The following is a 15,400-nucleotide window of genomic DNA, read 5'->3' as shown; positions in this document are numbered from 1 at the left end:
AATTGCTTATTAATATCATTTAATAACATAAATTTTTGATTAGGAGTGGATTTCTCAAAAAAAAAATCTCTTAATGAATAATCAAATTAATAATAAGAAAATTTTAATAAATATTAAATTATCATTATGTTTTTTATATCCGGGAGTAAAGTAATCGCTTAATTTTTTCAGAATGGGCTTAACACAACATCAAAATCTGGCGCCAAAACTTTGGATGGTTTTTAAAAAAAATTATGTCAACCCACATTCCAATTTCTTTTAAGCAATTTACTTAAATTATGTAAATTAACTTGAAATTTAAAATTTTTACAAAAATATATTTGATGACAAAATACAACTGTATTTTTCAAAAACTGAAGAAGAAAAGAAATTGGTTAAGATAAATTTCATCGTTTGACTCCAAATTCAAAGAATGTTACAGCTACTAACATTGGAAGTGATTTTAAATGAAATAGACAATCACAATCAACTAAATCGCAAAAAAAAAAATCATACCAACTAATAAACCTTTTTAGTCGTTCAAGGCAATTAAAATTCCAGTCAATTAAAGACAAAGTATATTACATGCAGATAATAAATCGGTAAATGATGTGTAAAAATAACTGGAATACATTGGATCATTATGGATTAATCCATCCATCTTCCTCTAGATTAAACAAAAGACTCAGATTCCAGTTTTAACTCGGAACATTAATTAAGACTCATTCACTGTCCAATTATGGCCAGTTTGATCTAGCAAACTTACTCTATAACAATTTCAAGTAAACATAGATTATATTATACCCAGGTAGATATTTGCGGTGTGTATTCGCTATTAATAAGGATAATATTTCAAAGAGGGATATATGATACAGTTAAATAGAATTGAATTTCCTGAGCCCAGATGTATTACTAAAATCGAGGTAACAAGATAATTAGTGGCTGTAATTTATATCAGTAATAATGGATTACTAATACTATTTATTAGTAACACTATATTGTGATTATTCATTTCTACAGTTACTGCATGCATAACTAAAACAGGTCAATGACACAAAGGTCAGTGCATGATGACGTATGAAATAATACGTCAATATGTCGGCGGCCTCTGGACAGTGTATACTTCCATTACACCATGGTCTATCACCAGGAACTTTAAGAGATACCTAGCAAGAGAAGATCTCAAGGTATCGAATCCAGGATCTCCGCGTGGAGTTGCTCTAACCACTAAACTAACCCTACCATAAAAAGTTACGAACATTACTGAAGGATACTGAATTGGGTGAAGCTTTAATTACTTCCTTCAACTTAAGACCATCCCTAGCAGATTCTCAGGGGACTTCTCCTAGGGGTGAACATGAGTCCCCTACACTTCAATCTATTTTGCTCAGACCAGAACCTTCCTCCGTGATTTTAGCTAAGTAGGCAAACGATAAAATAATAGTCTCCTCCAACTAAGACATTAACCGATGCATTATTGAGTTTATAAATATCTGCAGATGTAGTAGTAAGTTGTTCCAAAATTGGATGAAGTTGAATCTTTCTAAAAATAATCTCCCTTCGTAGGTTCCGGACTAACTACTTCTATTAAAACTTAACAATCACGAAATTCTCTGGAAACAGAAGGATCAAGGAGTTCGCTGCTTCGGCGTAATCCTTGATACACAACTCACGTGGAGACTGCTTATCAAATACAGAACTTCAACAAGCCTACACTGGACTGTAACAGTTATACCCACTAAATTACCAGATACTGCTCAAACACTGATCAATAAGGCTTCGTATAACATACGACTGCCCAGTCTGGATTATAGCTAGCAACACATTAACGAAAACACTACAGACTTTACAAAATCAAGTACTGCGAATTGCACTGAACGCCCCAACGTTTACTAGGAGCACCCAAATACCCAGAGAACTCGACATTCAAGGCCATTCACACTCACATGACCAAACTAACAGGCAACTTCTTCCTCACCATTCACTCATTGCCATCCACATTACCCACCTTGGCGAGTCTACAGCTTCCAGAAGACTGAAACCAAGACTGCATCAAGATCTACGTAGAACTCTATTTGGAATATGTATCAATATGTGTAAAGCTCTTAGTGAGCTGGCCCATTTTTAATTTGTAAATATATACAGGGTGAACCAGTAAGTATTGTCCATAGGCCTACTGTGTGTAGTACATCTAAAGTGGAGTTCAATTACGTATTGGCCAATTTCATATTTTCCACTGTTCTTGAGTGACGTCACTTTACATTTTTTTTTCTAAAATTATTACTTTTTTCCAATAAAAATGTTATTACTCAGAAAGTTTTAGTACGAATTCGATTCTGATGACACGGTTAGAAAGACAGACAAATTTTCTAAAAATTGATACCATTTCGAAGCATAAGTTATTCTCCAAACAGCCTCAAAAACCTTGACCTTCTTTTTTTTTTTCTTTGACTTCCTTATTTTAAGACAATCTACTTTAAAAATTGACTACTGGTCTATCTAAAAGAGTTTTCAATGAATTAAACAACTTGATAACTAACACTGTTGAGTGCTCGTGAACACGTTTTCTTGTAAAACAAACGTAATTTCTCATACGAAGATAAAAGGAATCCTAGAAAATGATATACCGTTTGAAAGCCCATTAAACAAGGAAACTTTTATAAAAAGTGCCAGCACCTAGGTCTGATAATGATCACGTAAGGTAGTAATGAGTTTTCTTAAAAATTTCGATTACTTTTATTTTTTCAGCATCCGGAGGAAGATTGAGGCTGTTTGGAGAATGGCATATGCTTCAAAACAGTATCAATTTTTAGAAAATTTGTCTGTCTTTCTAACCGTGTTATCAGAATCGAATTCGGACTAAAACTTTTTGAGTAATAACATTTTTATTGCAAAAAAGTAATAATTTTAGAAAAAAAATGTTAAGTGACGGTCACTTAAGAACAGTGGAAAATATGAAGTTGGCCAATACGTCATTGAACTCCACTTTAGATGTACTACACACAGTAGGCCTATGGACAATACTTACAGGTTCACCCTGTATATATGTAATACCCAAAATAAAGATGAGGGCATTAATAATGGTGCAATTTGGAAGCACTCTTGTTGGTGGCATTTGAATCGAATTATTCATCAGACTATCCATTCACACAATTAAATTTAAACGATCATTCTTAACATTCTTTCTAAAGTTACGGCATATAATTTATTGAATTTTATAACTATTATTATTTGTATTTGAAATAGCAGACCACCGCACTTATCTATTTCTCTAAAATATCTCATAAGAACTCATTGTAAAACAAGCTAAAGAATTCACGAAACAATAATGTTCCAATCTAAAGTTAGGAAAGTGAAGCTGGTTAGTAGTTTGCTAGAGAGGAGAAGACAGCCACCCAAGGGTCCGATTACAAGGACACTGGAGTGCACTGAATGAAATTTACATAACTGCTTACGTTATCACATTTGACACTTTCAGTGAACTTTTTCATACTTCTTCGTTTTATTAAAGTAGATAAGATAAAAGTTGAAAAAAGAAAAAGAAAAGCAAACATTAGCAACCTTTTTTTCTTCTATAATTAACATGCACTGTACATTAATATTAAGAAGAGTAAGTATATTCTTTCCTGTTTCCTGAGAGCTATTTAAAAGTTTGGAAAATTCTTTAAATTATTTAAATACTTCTTACTTCTTTTTGCATTACTCAGTAAGAGAAGATATTTTGATAATGTATATTTTAGATCTTCAGTTCTAACCGAATATGAATGTTATCAATCCAAAAAAAAGTTGTTTTTTACAAAATGAACTCTATGTGAATGGGTTTGAGGAGCAAGCTAACCAAAAAATGAAAAATCGCAGAGTATAAATTTGATAATTCGACTCGAAAACACTATGAAACCAGGTAATAAATAGACTTTCGAACTAACTCAACCATCCAAAAGTGCTGAATCATTAGAAATTATAATTTTCTAAAAATTAGAGAATTTTTTTTTTTGCTATTTTCTCCAAAACAGCTCCCACAATTTATTGCAGACTTCAAACTATTAGATACAGATTTGTACTATTTTCCACGCGTCTTAAAGCAGTTTCCGTGGAAGAGATGGGTCAAGGTACCCTCAAAAGGGAAATCATGTCAAGTGGAGAAGTGTCCTTGTAGTTTGGTAAGCATTGGTTTGGCGGGGGCGGCAAATTGAATTGGAACCAATGCCCTATTTATGGTTGGTTGTTCTATTTCGTCGCTAGAATTAACTTCCTATTCAAATTGATAGCCTCGAATCTATTGTTGCTTTGGTAATCAATTCGAGTCTCTTTTCAATGATTTATTTAACATTTTCTATTCACTTTATTGAGAGGTTAATACTATGCAATTCTCCGAGAAATTTAATGTAGATTTTAAAAATCTTATAATTTAATGTTTGACAGCGAGTAATTCAAAATTTTGTAAACCATTATCAGGCAGTGCACCTATTATAATAATAATAATAATAATAATTTTATTTGCTTTTGAAGATACATCTTCTTTGCAGAGGAGTCTGACAATATACACATAGTTGTACAAAATAAATGATTATCCTTGTGAAATTACAGAAATAATAATAAAATAGAAAAAGAAAAATAAAGTAATAAGTAACTTAAAATACAAGATCTTTATATATAAAAAAAAAAAAAAGGGAAAGAAAGAACGCATAAACAAGAATAGGAGACTATTCACGAAATAATGAAACGACGATTCTAGTTTAATAATATTGTGGAGATGTAGAGTAAAAGTTGAACGGTTGGACTAATGGTAATGAGTGACTAAGAGCAATTTAAAATTCGGTAGTAGTGGTATCAAAAAATAACACATTTATGAAATGTCTTACAAACACTGTTCAGTTAATGTTTATTAAATCAAACACTGTTCAGTTAATGTTTATTAAATCAAATGTTCAGTCAGCTTGACCTAAAACTATCTGAATTGCTTTGGTTTTTTTCTCAATAGCCTTTAGCGAAAAATGGTAGATATCGTTAATTCGTTCAATAGTTTTGATAGTTAATAGAGATTCCAGGGGACTGGTATCATTCAAATATTTACTGATAAGTTTTTCCCGAATTGAGTTAAAAAACGGACAATTGACAATAAAATGTGATAGACTATCTGAGCTGTTAGTGAAACAGGTATTACAACACTTTTCAGGATAAAATTTACATTTGTTTCCTTTAATAGACAATGTAGGGAACTTGCAGCTAGCCAGGCGAATTTGAGCAATCAGTCTTAATTTATTGATGTGAACTTTAAAAAGTAGGTAATTTTCACCGATATTAAAAGTGCTAATATTTCTAAAATAACTGTTAAAATTAGAATGAATAGCGGCATTCACATCTTTGCTTAAACAATGGTTTTTAAACTGTTCTTTTAAGTTGAGCATATTTTCTTTTAGAGTAAAACTGGATTGTGAGAACCAGACATCCTGAGCTCCAATGGTAACTAGCTGGTCTCTAAGCGAGCGTACCCAATTAAAAGGTATAACTCTGTTATCAATCAGTCTGAAGAGCTCCAAATAACACGCCCTCTGTAAACAGTCATCCGACATAGTGAGAATCTTATACCAGTAATTCAGCATTCTGTCGAACACAAGAGATCTTAAACTAATGCAGCCCGCCTCCAGTCGCACAAAATGATTCGGAGTATTTTGTGGGAGACGCAGTAAGGTTTTAAAAAACCTCAACTGTACTCTCTCCACAATTTCCACATAATGAGGGGCCCAGACCTCAGAACAGTAAAGCAGTATAGTAGAAACAATCGATTTGTAAAGAAGTATCTTGGGTCCCCATTCATCTGATTTATAGTATATCGCTTCTCGGCCTTTTGGCTAAGATCAAAGTGTAGTGCACCTATTATTATAATTGTTTTATTTGAATATAATTTGTTACATTTCTTTTGATTTTCGTACATTTAGCGCCTTGATCAAACAATCGTCAGGCGAGTTCCGCACTTTTATAATTCAAATTATACATTTTTTCCATAAATTTTTAAAGTCTAACAACTTTATTGATCATTTGGTAATTATATTGTGCCAACCCTGGCTGTTTAGAAGCCACAAACAATCAAAAGAACTATTATCTTATAAACAAACGCGTAAATAAATTCGTAAACTAATAATTTCAGGGCAATTCTTTCAGACAGCTATTGTTGGAAAGTGATGCATCACAGAATTGATTGTGTAAACCATTATCAGGCAATGCACCTTGATTGGTAGTTAGACCTGAAGCTCACTTTATTTTTTTGTTTAATGACCGTCCTCAGCACCTAATTGTATTTGAAATTAAATAATTAATCACCTCTCATCACAAACCTTTCGTCCAACGCGTGTCATTCCGCGGACTTTCTTGTACTCCTCCTAGACGTCTTCGGCGAATGGGGTCATGCGATCTTTAAAGATATTAAACTGTAGGTGTATTACCACTCGGCTTTATTACTATTTTTTCTGTTTTACCCAAAGTAGTTTTTTTACTCAATGGATTACACAAGTTTTTGATAATTCTTTGAAACTGGCTTCTACGAACTGTTGGTAAGAATAATATTACTCTTCTTGTCTACCATCTCGCAGTACCGTTGATTTATTTTTCTGATGTGCCCAAATTCAATGCACTAAAATAGCTAGAATTCAGGAGAATTTAATTACTCCATATAAAAACACCATTTCGAAAATTTGAAAGCAGACGATTCGTCGAAGGTAGACATTGTAAGCGAACAAATTAATATCCCAGATTTGGTAAGACTAGCTAAAGAATGGAATGGAGCAAAATACTTTGCAGTCTTGTTAATTATCTCCTTGGCTGAACACAGAACACTATTGCGAACATTCCACTTTGTAACGCACCATATTAGTTGTAAAGCGCTGAGGTGTTGGTGGAGAGTTCTATGGCATCTACAGCGTGCTAATCCTCACATCTTCAGGGTGACACATTAACTACAAACTCCCCTCTAATGGAATGGTAGGAGGGGAGCTCTCTAATTAATCTTGAAGCGCCCTCTTGACCGAGGTGGCGACCAAGAAGATTAATGTCCTAACTGAGGGAACATCGTCAGTCTTAAATAAATATAAATACGCTAGTCTTGCAGGAGGTACACATTTTAAAATAAAGACATAATTAAAAAAAAATGAGTGAGCTTTAGGTCTAAACTACCAATCAAGGTGCATTGGCTGAAAGTGGTTTACAAAATTTTGAATTACTCGCTAAAACAAAACATTAAAAAATAAAACAACATAAAACATTAAATTATAAAAATTTTATAATTTAAATTATATTTCTGGAAGAATTGGATAATACAGGGTGGGGCAAAAGGTATGAACCGGTTTTAAAGGGATGTAAAACAAAAACAATTCAACTTACAGAAATTATGTTTATATTGTTTAATTCAGTACAGAATCTAGTTTTTTACATTAAGTTTGAAAGATATCACGTAGGTGGCGGCCGTCAGCCGCGATGCACTCTTGAAGGCGAATTGTGAAGTTTTCAACCGCTCTTCTGCACATTTCGATGGGTATTGCCGTAACTTCCTCTCTGATTCTGTCCTTAAGTTCTTCCTGGGTATGTGGACGATGTTTAATAATTTTTTCGGTTATGTAACCCAAAGAAAAAAATCACAAATGCTCAAATCTGGTGAGCGCGCAGGCCACTCCACGTCACCCCTCAAAGAGACGAGGCGCTGGGGGAACACTTGCCTCAATATCGCCATTGAAATCCTAACAGTGTGGGATGTAGCCCCGTCCTGTTGGAACCAGATGTCTCCCAGATTAGTTGCTTCACTCAATTCTTCCAGCTCAGGTTCAAAAAACTCTTCCAACATTGTCACATAGCGCCCAGCGGTGACAGTGACGGTTCGCCCATTGTCCTCGAAAAAGTAAGGATCAATAATCCCAAATTGGGATACTGTACAGTTTCTAAACATCGTCCTCATACCCAGGAAGAACTTAAGGACAGAATCAGAGAGGAAGTTACGGCAATACCCATCGAAATGTGCAGAAGAGCGGTTGAAAACTTCAGAATTCGCCTTCAAGAGTGCATCGCGGTTGACGGCCGCCACCTACGTGATATCATCTTTCAAACTTAATGTAAAAAACTAGATTCTGTACTGAATTAAACAATATAAACATAATTTCTGTAAGTTGAATTGTTTTTGTTTTACATCCCTCTAAAACCGGTTCATACCTTTTGCCCCACCCTGTATTATCCTCTCAATAAAGTATATACAAAACGTTAAATAAATCATTGAAAAGAGACTCGAATTGATTACCAAAGCAACAATAGATTCGTGGCTATCAATTTGAATAGGAAGTTAATTCTAGTGATGAAATAGAACAACCAACCATAAATAGGGCATTGGTTCCAATACAATTTGCCGCCCCCGCCAAACCAATGCTTACCAAACTACAAGGACACTTCTCCACTTGACATGATTTCCCTTTTCCTGTTTGCTGAATTGGTGTTTCTACTTGAAAATTAACACATAATGCTGGAGTTGAAACTTTACGCTGAGTTTATTCACTCTAGAACGTGTGGTTTACACAGTACTGGCACTATTCTAACATTGTTTAACCAAACAGTCTATTCATTGTTTAAATTGGCAAATTTTGGTCTGTTGAATTTTTCCACTATAATTTTTTCTTTCATTACATTTATTGTATCCTTCAGATATCTTCTTAACAAAAAACTTTTAATTTTAAAAAGTTAAGAATAAAAGTTGGTTAAACGACAAACCTTTTGGCGTTTAATCAACCCTTATACTTAACATTTTAAACTGTAAGTTTTTGTTAAGGAGATTTTTGTACTTTTTGGATAGATTTCCTTTTTGTCTATTTTGTATAGTTTTGTATGTAACTATTAGTTACATATCTGCTTTACAGATTTTTTTAAAATTTGGAATAAGCAATACTATCATTATAACCTGATAAGGTGTTAAGTCGGAACCGTAACTACCACTGAAGAGATCTTTTTAAAGAATGATTATAGTTGCGGTCCACAAACCATCCTCAATAACAATTTTATTGAAAAAGCGTTTTGAATAAAATAGGAAGGTATTTGTACGTAAATAGAAAAATTAAACTGCGATTTCAGTACTTCCTTTTAAGAGGAGTAAGAAAAATAAACTGCGAATACAGACAAAGATTTTGAATCGAACGGCAATTCATTGATGTAAATCGGTTCACTCATTGATTATTTTAACGATTGCAGTACTTCCTCTTGGTAGGAGTAAGAGCATGATGGCACTTCACAGCCACGTAGAGGAGCTTTAACCGCTTCTTCGTGCTAAATTTTATCAAAATCGGACTAAGGGTTATAGAAATATTGGTAATAGTTTTAGAAAGGGCCTTATTTGGGTGAGGCAAACTCCTCTCCTTATAAGGCACAGCATCGAGACTTTCAAAGTGCAAATCTGTACAAAATTTCGATTCGAATGACACTTCATTCATGAAAATCGGTTCACGTGTCGATAATTTGAACTGATTGCTATACTTCCCCTTAATAAGTGTAAGAGCAGATCACCGCTTTAATATTACGTAGGGGAGCCCTAACCCTATCATCCTACCAAATTTTATCAAAATCGGGCCGAGATTTACAGAGTAATTAGTAATAATAATTTTGGAGGGGGCCTTACATAAAGGGGGCTAACTCCGCGCCCATTCGATGTACAGCGTCGAGACCCCCAAAAGGCACATCTACATAAAATTCCGAATCGAATGACACCTCATTCATGAAAATTGGTTCACGCGTTTAGGCGCTACGTTGTTTACAAAAAAGGTAACAACAAGAAGAACAAGAAGAACAACAACAAGAAGAACAAGAACAAGAACATTTTCTGAAAAATGCCGTTTTTGCTCATTTTTGGCAACTTTTTTCTCGATACCTATTAGATGTGGGTTGTTGCAAAAAAATTACAGCTATAAAGGAGGGTTTGCCCCATATTTTAAAGAAAATTTGGGAATTTTATCTTTTGTAGAAAAAGAGAAAAAAATTGTCAAAGTTGGGTGTTTTTCAACGTTACGCTTTTTCGTGCAGTTTTTGACGATCAACCCTTATACAACTGTCCTACCGGACAGTTTTAATTACTTATAGTAAAATACTGGAATAATTAGCTGTCCTAAAAATATGTAATCTTATTTATTTTATATTACATATAATACAACATTGTGGGAAGAAAACCTAGATTGAAAATGTAATTGAAGAAAACTATATTATTTACGATAAAGCCAGATAATTATTACCTATTATTATCAACGTTTGACTACTACATAAAGTAACAATTACTACAATCGAAGAATGAACTTAAACCGAATTGAAAAATAAACATAAATAAATAAAATAAACAAAATCATTGATTTAAGTTGATGTAAGCATTTTTTTAAAAAAGTTTTTGAATTTTATAGCCTAATAATTTTTTTTATTTTTTATACCGTTTTTCTTTTTAACCTGTAATTAATAGTTTGATCATTACAGATAAATAGATATTACAGTCAATCTACAGTGCTACTTGAACAAATATTTTGTAGATGAAAATGGCCAGCGTAACTGTGACATCTAATAAATTCTAAAAAATACTAATTAAAATTAATGCAGTAAAATTACTTAAATAATATCAATGAAGTATTAATGAAATGTTGGGTTCTTGCTGATTTGTGTGCCTTTTGGCGTTTAATCAACCCTTATACTTAACTTTTTAAGCTGTAAGTTTTTGTTAAGGAGATATTAATATTATGCCGAGCTTTCGACCTGGGGACTAGGTCATCTTCAGGGCTAATTTACAAAGTAATATTTAACATCATTAAAGAGCTGGTGTGTCTTCTGTCTTGTCTGTTCATGGACTAAGTGTCCTCTACAACACCAGCCCTTTAATGATGTAAAATATTACTTTGTAAATTAGTCCTGAAGATGACCTAATCCCTAGGTCGAAAACTCAGCATAATAAAAATATATCAATGACTGAAACTGGCAAATATTTTTTCATCCTATTGATATCATTTAAGTAACCTTTTCTGCATTAAATTTTCATTAATATTGTTCAGAATCAATCAGATGTCACAGATAGTAAATCTAATAAAAATAAAGAAAAATTGTGATAAAAATGAGTTAATAAGTAGAGCGCAAGAATCACAATATCACAGGTTGTACAAAGAACTGTTACCGCTTAATTATAGTTATATCAATGATGACCATAAAATTGATTTCATCAGGGCAGTGTTTAAAATAAGGGGAGAATTATTAGATTTGAAAGGCGCCACGGTAGCCGAGCGGGTTAAGAGGCGAGACCTGCAAAGCTAATAAGCATTGTGGTACTGGGTTCGATTCCCGGTCTTGGCCTTGGATTTTATTTAATGGTTAAATGAGAAATAGTAAACTACGTTAGTCGCCTCCGTCCACTACACCTTGTAAATGGTTGTTGGACGTTAAGCCCCGCCTCAAAAAATTGTCTATTACTTTACTTTACTTTTTATTAGATTTGAATTACAAGCCCTGGATACCCAATCGAATTCATTATTGTGCACTTTGTAATCTGAGGGAGGAAGAAGATACATTACATTTCATAACAAGATGCCCTGTTTTAGGTTTTATTAGAAAATTACACTTGGGTGAAAATGTAATCTCAAAAGAGCACTTTATAGAAACATTAAATAGTTCTGTTTTTCAGTATAATTATCCTTCCTAATAATGATAGTTTTGGTTTTTTCGACCGTTGTTGATTGATGATTTTGGGGAATATTATTAAAAACAAATTTTGTTACTTCATTTTTGTATTTATGACTGCACCTCAATATTCCCCAAAATCTTCCTAATAATATTTTTTTTTTTTATTTGTTATTAAGGATTGTTAATTAGTATTATTGTTTATTTCTATTTTCACTTGATTAAGCCCCAGACTCCTGGCACACGGCGAGCAAGCCATTGCCAATGTACGAGGTGTGGCTATTAAATAACGAGAGTATTGTTGTAAAACATTTTATTTTAAATTTATACATATTTAGTTATTATCACCGTCAATATACACCCCTCCCCTAACCCTACAACGCTCCATGCGAATTTACCATTGTTCGAAACAGTGCTGGAAGTCTTTTTCTGTGAGCTCCTGCATGACGCGTGCCGCTTTTTCTTTCACAGTTTCAACGGACTGAAATCGTGTTCCTTTCAATGCAGATTAGACTTTGGGGAACGGATAAAAGTCACATGGGGCCAGGTCAGGCGAATAAGGCGGATGGCCTAAAACTGGAATGTTGTACATGGCTAGAAACGTCTTGACAGACAATGCAGTGTGAGCCGGCGCGTTGTCTTGATGGAGAACCCATGAATTGTTCTTCCACAAATCGGGTCATTTTTTTCCTTACTCTTTCACGGTGTTGAGCAAGCACCTCACGGTAGTAATGTTGATTAATTATAATCGATATTTTCATCCGTTTTGGACGTGGAAGGGCGATCCGGCCGACATCTCCGACGTATTCTCGAACATCTTGGAAACGCTTGAACCACTAAAAAAACTCGCGCACGTGATTTACATTCATCGCCATAAACTTCTTTTAATAAAAGATAAGTTTCAGTAGCGGTTTTACCAAGTTTTATGTAAAATTTCACGACAATTCGTTGCTCTACTACATGTGTAGTATCATGTTTTCGGCAAAACGAAACTAACACCTCTTACACAAACGACGGTTCCGGTCAGACAGATTTCTCTACAAACACGTGAGACGCTGCACAGCTGTCGGTCGTTAGGATTTGGCGCATGCATAGTTCTTCTGTAGCATCATCAGTCTCATTATTTAATAGCCACACCTCGTATGTATGCTTAATTATAAATTTTCTTTTGTACGAATTATGTGTATAAATAAAGCAATTTTCTATTATCAGTTATTAGATCGAGATGGTTCCGTGTTTTGGGAGGTTACCAGTGAGTAAGGTTAGGTGTTATAAGTTTAGTTTAGTATATAGTACCATGAATGGAATATAGAATAAGATCTGGGATGCTGCCTTGAGGGTTGCCCGCTATGATAAGTTCCTAAAACTTGATGTTAAACTTAGTGGGACTGTCATTTGCATACATTCAGTCGAGACTTCTAGAGCACACCACTATATAATATTCATACATTATTTTTTTCATTTTATCTAGTTTATTCTCGTGAACACAATATACTAACCACAAATATATTTCACCGTTGCCAGAAACTTTTGACCGATACTTTTGAAATATGGTTCTGAGAGAGCTTGAATGACAGCGAAACTTCTAAATTTATTAAGTTTTATGGCTTAACCATACGATTTGAAGGCAACTAATTATTAGCTGAAAGTTTGTAAAAGATTTCCAACTAGAAATGCGAGAATGACAGAAAAAGTATTTAACTGTGTTATTTATTTGTTTCCAAAGTTAAGGAATGTCTTTTGTGATGAGGCAATATTGTGTTATTGGTGTAAAGATTGGGGTAGTTCTGAAAGCAAACGTTACGCGTGTATAATTTAATTTCACTTATTTTTAGATTATAGAGGAATTAAAAGTTTTTTTTTTTTGTTTTTTTTTGCGTTTATTGTGCTACAATCAGCGCGTTAGCGCTATAAGTAACAATGATTCAATGGAGTAATAAATGATAAGTAACGAGTGGAGAAGTTACCCAGTGGTAACACTCCCTAATATTTGGATGGTTAATCACTCTCTTCACTTGGGAGGAGATCACGAGGCCACTGTCTTTTAAGACGTCTTGTCGGGTTGTCAGGAAGAGTTCTAGAAGAAAGATTTTTAGCTAGAGGATTTATATGAGATTGCAGGTTGAAGTGGAGTTTTCTGTATCTTGTTTTAGTAACTTGTGTGACAAAAGGAATGTTAAGGTCAGTGTGTATAGTCAGGTTTGAAACATAAAAAGGAGCGTGAACAATAGTTCGAAGTATTTTAGATTGTAGAGATTGAATCCTTTGGAGATTGGAGCGTTTGGTTGAACCCCACAGCTCTATTCCATACGCTCAGATGGGTTTCAAAATAGAAGTATAAATCAGTCTTTTGTTGTCCAGAGAGAGTTGCGATCTGTCGTCTAAGAGTCTTTTAAGTAGTCGATAGCGTCTGTTCAGTTCTGTTCTTTTAAGTCTAGTGTGGGGGTTCCAAGAAAGTCGTCGGTCTAAGTAAAGCCCAAGGGAGCGGGCAACGTTTACTATTGGTAGAGGTGTTAGGTTATAGATGATTGGAGGAAGAGTAATGCGCCGAAGAGTGAAGGTAATGTTTTGCGACTTAGTTTCATTAAGCTTTATAGCCCATTTCTTGAACCATTGCTCTAAAGAGGAGAGATGAGATTGCAGATTTCTGTGAGCAAGAACAGGATCATGATTAGTGGACAGTAAGGCGATGTCATCTGCGTATGTGAGAAGTGTGAGAAGGGAATTAAAAGTAAAATTTAAAAAATGCATTAAAATTTATGGGGATCGACTAATCGTTCCCAACTCACTACGCCTCCAGGCATTATTGTCAAAAGTACTTCGAAAACTTCTCAACGCTCCGTTCTATGTATCTAACCTCACTATCCACAATGACCTCAAAATCCCTTTCATTACAGATCTTGCTAACACTCGTTTCTTCAAATTTCATTCCTCTACAGCTCATCCTAACACTCTCATAGAACACCTATCTTCCTCCACATTACCAGGTAATCCTCTAAGGAGTTTGAAGAGAAGATGGCCTCGTGATCTTCTCTTATCGTGAGAGCAAAGTACGTTACTGGAGTGGTACCACTGGGGTGCCTTCTCCACTCATGATTTTCTTCTATTTCTTTTTTCTTTTACCATATTTGCTTGTTGCAACAACCGTTGCAGTGGTACATTCCAATAAAAGATTTTTTTTTTTTTGAAATGTATTAACTTTGCTTTCAGGAGATTCTTGTGCTGGCGTCGCTGCTGACTGCAGGATGGTCAACAGTACAATACGTTACTAGTATTGGCTATGCACAGCCGCATTTAAGAGCATCAGCGCCAGCATCTTATGTGCGCCCAGTAGGACAAGCTGTAGCCCAAACAGCCGATTACGATCCACACTATACATTCTCCTACAGTGTACAAGATGCTTTAACTAAGTGTCAAACTGAATCTCGCGACGGCGTACAAGGTGTTTACTCCTTGGTGGAACCGGATGGATCAACTAGATTTGTTAAGTACACAGTGGATCCGATCAATGGCTTCAATGCAGTACATAAAAAATAGCACCAAGCTCAGCCTGGACAAGTTCCAGTTGCATTCGCCACAGGGCTTGCCGTCCCCAGGCCCATTATATGCTGCTCATTTTTAATATTAGTTTTAAATTCAAGTCTGTTGAGATTTGTAAATGAACAATAAATCTTTTAACCTTTATTACACATATTTTTTATTGATGTAAGTAGAACATGCGCAACATGTATGTGGCTACCCAAAATCATCCTCT

General features: G+C 34.5%; 1 protein-coding gene and 1 pseudogene across 2 annotated transcripts in view; one reads left to right on the top strand and one right to left on the bottom strand.

Moving 5' to 3' along the window:
• Positions 1-15,400, bottom strand: part of LOC141449560 (larval cuticle protein A3A-like) — a 684,900-nt gene that overhangs the window by 118,484 nt on the left and 551,016 nt on the right. The gene's annotated exons all lie outside the window — the stretch shown is intronic.
• On the top strand, positions 5,812-5,959 carry LOC141450572 (U2 spliceosomal RNA; annotated as a pseudogene).

The sequence above is a fragment of the Rhodnius prolixus genome, unplaced genomic scaffold (genome assembly GCF_049639745.1).
Source record: "Rhodnius prolixus isolate KJV_2025 unplaced genomic scaffold, Rpr scaffold_2, whole genome shotgun sequence".
Lineage (NCBI taxonomy): Eukaryota > Metazoa > Arthropoda > Insecta > Hemiptera > Reduviidae > Rhodnius > Rhodnius prolixus.
The sequence above is the reverse complement of the archived record's forward strand: the minus strand, read 5'-3'. Positions and strand labels throughout refer to the sequence as shown.